Raw genomic sequence first — 4,672 nt, 5'->3', positions numbered from 1 at the left:
GATCGTGGACAGCGAGCAACGAAATCATGTTTAAGAGATCATTAACTCACTACAGTCTTGTAAAAAATACTTTTGAAAAAGTATTAAAATACTAATACTAGTTTTAGTAGTATTTGAATAAAAAAGTATTAAAAATACTTTTAAAATACCATTATAAAAATGTATTTTACGAAATACGAATACTTACAAAGTATTTGAATACAAATACAAGTATTTTTTTTAAATTTTATGTTATATAATATAGGTACATCGTACATGTATAGTGTACACCAGTATAGGTACCTATTATGTTACTACTTATCATAGATTTTAAAAAATATCATAACATAATGTCTGACTATTTAGAGATATATACATGTTCACATATTTCATTCTGCATTCAGATATATTTCAACTAATATTGATTATATTTTAATGAAAAAAATAAACTAAAGAGTGGTATTAACTATTAATATGGATTATAGAACTATTTCAAAATTATTAGATTTTCAATTTTTTTTTTAAATTCCAATATAGAAACCATATTAAATTTGATGTGGTATTTTAAAAATGTTAAGTATTGTTATTACCTACTTTTACTATACAAAAACATAATATTAGTTTTCAACAAAAACAATATTATTTTTATTGTTGTAAATTTTTTGGGAACAATAATAATTTAAAATTATTAAAACGGGCTTTATGGTATTTAAATACAAGTATTATCATTTTGTTAAAAATACTTTTAAAAAGTATTCAAAATACTTAAAAAATATATTAAAAAAATTGTATTCGGAATATTTTATAAATACTTTTAGTATTCGAATACATTACAAGACTGACTCACTATATTGTTTGATTAAATATTTAGTGATTATTGTAGGTACATGGAATCTGGTATAATTTGTAATATTATCTATTTTTATATTATGTAACATAATATTATATAGTATGTTGTATTGTTGTAATATGTACTAAAATGTATAATAATAACATAAAATTATATGTTACAGGCCAAAAGATTTGATAATGACATATTTGACATTACGTCGTTTGTAATGATATGTTTTTATGAGACGGCATACATTGGGCGAATCTTATCCAATATATGGCGGCTATTTTTTGATAATAAACTTTCTGTGGTATTGATTAAACTTGAAGGAATTCACGACAAATTGATACGTCTGAATGTGGTCAGGCCGATGGAAGTTAAAATGCATTGGCGTCTAAGTTTTGGTATTCTTGTCCATTTTATAGCTTATAATATGCGTACAGTGTACTGGATTATAGTTCAATTTAGATTCCCAAACATGATTATATTATCTTCGGTAACCATCAACATATGAAAATATTTTAATAATAATTATATTTATATTTGTTAAGGTGAATGTCAGATTTTCCAACATTTCTGGTGAATGTCAATTTCTTCTTAGATGTAGATATTCACTGTTAAATGTTTTTGAGGAATGTTAACATTTTATAAAAGAATATGAATAAACTCAAAAAGGAACTTTTATATTAATATAAACTTAAAAGATAAACTATACAGTATACATTTATATTAGTATATTATTTGTTTTTAACTATTAATTAACTATGAATTATTGGTTGCAACAAGACGTTTTGAGTTATATAGAAGTCCTGGGGATCGACAACTACACTTCTTTAGTTCTTTGATACACACAAAAAACACGTGAAAATTGCATCTCAAGTACTCTTGTCCACCTGTTTGAGAAATTGTAGTGGATGCTTTCTTTAAGTACACGGACTGGTCAGTAGCAACTTTTTCAGGAGATAAAAATTTTTCTTTGCGTACAGTAAATTGATTATGGGTGTACAATTGATTTATTACACCCTCCTTTGTTACTACATAGTGTGTAGAATTCACTATCGACAGCTTCAACAACTACCTACCAATATAATATTCTGTGGTCCACAGGCTGTGGATCCATACGCCCTCGGACTAAGATACGCACAATATCACTAGGTTTGGCCGGAGTAAACTTTAGTCTCGACGAACTTAAAATTCTTTCAGCTTGTAATTTTAATTCAAGACTCAAGTCCCATTTTTGCAGTTTATCTATTTTTAATCATTAGGTATTTTTAACATTAGGCTAGGTTAAGTTCTAGCTTTTAGTTTATACTAACTAATAATCTCTAACGTGTCTCTCTAACCTCCATACAGATAAATATTGATAAGCAACAACAGTACAACTGCTAACGTCCATGAAGTTGGCACCCCCACTTTGAGATATCGACTTCAAACCAGTGCCAATATTTTGCAACTGATTTGTAACAATTTGCAACACCGGTTTTGAAATTTGCAACTTCGCCCTTTCTCTGGAAAATCCGATTTCCCGATGGGGGTGCCAATTTCACGTAGCACCCCCACTTTGAGATATCAACTTCAAACCAGTGCCAATATTTTGCAACTGATTTGCAACAATTTACAACACTGGTTTTGAAATTTGCAACTTCGCCAATTCTCCGGAAAATCCGATTTCCCGATGATAGTACTATCAATTATCACGGCCATTTTTTTTAAATATACATTTTTTAATTAAATACAAATTTTTAAAGATTTTTTTAATAAATATACATTTTTAATGATTTTTTTTATCAAATAGATTTTTTCATAATTTGTATTTCTATACAAAAAGCAAAGAAAAATAATTTTATATTCAATAAAAAATCTATATTTGATAAATAATTGATACTCAATAAATAAATCAATATTTAATAAAAATTGATATTCAATAAAAAAAATCAATATTTAATAAAAAAATGTATTCAATAAAAACCTTGTTCAATTAAAAAATTAAACAAATTGTGATTGAAAATTTTTATAGATTTCTTATGAAATAAAGATTTTAATTTTATTTAGATTTTTTCAATAGTTTTTTATTCTTGGCTCTTTTGTATTGAAATACAAATAATGAAAATATCTAATTTTATTAAGAAATCTAAAAAATCTGTTTTACAAAAAAAATGTAAATATAATAAAAATCTATATTTGATAAAAAAAAAGGTGGGCAAGTGGATGTCGCTCTGCTGTATAGTAGGTTACAAGTGGGTCACTGTATAATGGATAGTATTAAATTTGAAATTTTTTTAAAAAATGTAAATATAATAAAAATCTATAAAAATTTTCAATCACAATTTGTTTAATTTTTTAATTTAACAAGGTTTTTATTGAATATATTTTTTTATTGAATATCAATTTTTATTAAATATTGATTTATTTATTGAGTATCAATTATTTATCAAATATAGATTTTTATTGAATATAAAATTATTTTTCTTTGCTTTTTGTATAGAAATACAAATTATGAAAAAATCTATTTGATAAAAAAATCATTAAAAATGTATATTTATTAAGTCTTTAAAAATTTGTATTTAATAAAAAAATTTATATTTGATAAAAAATCTGTATTTGATAAAAAAATCAATATTTGATTAAAAAAATCATTAAAAAACCCTTTTTTGATAAAAATCTTTTGTTTATTAAAAATCTATATTTGATAAAAAAAATTATTAAACAATCTGTAATAAATTAAAAAAATCAATATTTGATAAAAAAAAATCATTAAAGAATCTATATTAAATAAAATATTATTATTGAAAATAAAATTATTTTTTTTTGCTTTTTGTATGGAAATAAAAACTATGCAAAAATCTATTTGATAAAAATTTTTTTAAAAATTTGTATTTATTAAAAAATTTATATTTGATAAAAAAAGCATAAAAAATTTGTATTTAGTAAAAAATCTATATTTGATAAAAAAAAGCATTAAAAATCTATATTTAATAAAAAATTTGTATTTAGTAAAAAAAACTATATTTCATAAAAAAATCTATATTTAAAAAAAATGGCCGTGATAATTGATGGTACTACCATCGGGAAATCGGATTTCCCGGAGAATTGGAGAAGTTGCAAATTTCTAAACTGGTGTTGTAAATTGTTGCAAATCAGTTGCAAAATATTGGCACTGGTTTGAAGTCGATATCTCAAAGTGGGGGTGCTCCTTGAAGTTGGCACCCTGGTTGGGAAATCGAGTTTTCTGGAGAATGGGGGAAGTTTCAAATTTCAAAACCAGTGTTGCAAATTGTTGCAGATCAGTTGCAAAATATTGGCACTGTTTTGAAGTCGATATCTCAAAGTGGGGGTGCCAACTTCAAGGACGTCAACTGCTAATTTATTATCATAATAGATTATTATAAAAATCAAAGTTACTATTTTCAACATTTATCAAAACTCAATTGTGAATGTCAACACTCACAGATTCATCGTTGTGAATACTGACATTCACCTGTGACTGTTGGTAAACTTTTAATATTCATTGAAAATGTTAACATTTACCAAAAGGCAAAAGTTGACATTCACCAAATGTTCAAATGTCTATATTCACATCAACATGTATATTATACATGACAAAAAATAAATTGTTCGTTCTTCATTTCTCAATAATATCTTTGTATTAACAATAATTTTTAAAACTTTAGGGTTTAATTTAAAGTTTAATAATATATACTTTAAATTATACACATTTAATTGAAATTTACTCATATTATTTATATATTTTTTTAGATCACTTGGATGATTTCAAATATTTGTGCATGCGTTGCGTTTTATGAATACATGTTACTTATATCATACATCAAGTGGTTGGTGTACATAATAAATGAACAAATT

The sequence above is a fragment of the Acyrthosiphon pisum genome, chromosome A2 (genome assembly GCF_005508785.2).
Source record: "Acyrthosiphon pisum isolate AL4f chromosome A2, pea_aphid_22Mar2018_4r6ur, whole genome shotgun sequence".
Classification (NCBI taxonomy): Eukaryota; Metazoa; Arthropoda; class Insecta; order Hemiptera; family Aphididae; genus Acyrthosiphon; species Acyrthosiphon pisum.
Note: the sequence above shows the minus strand (reverse complement) of the source record.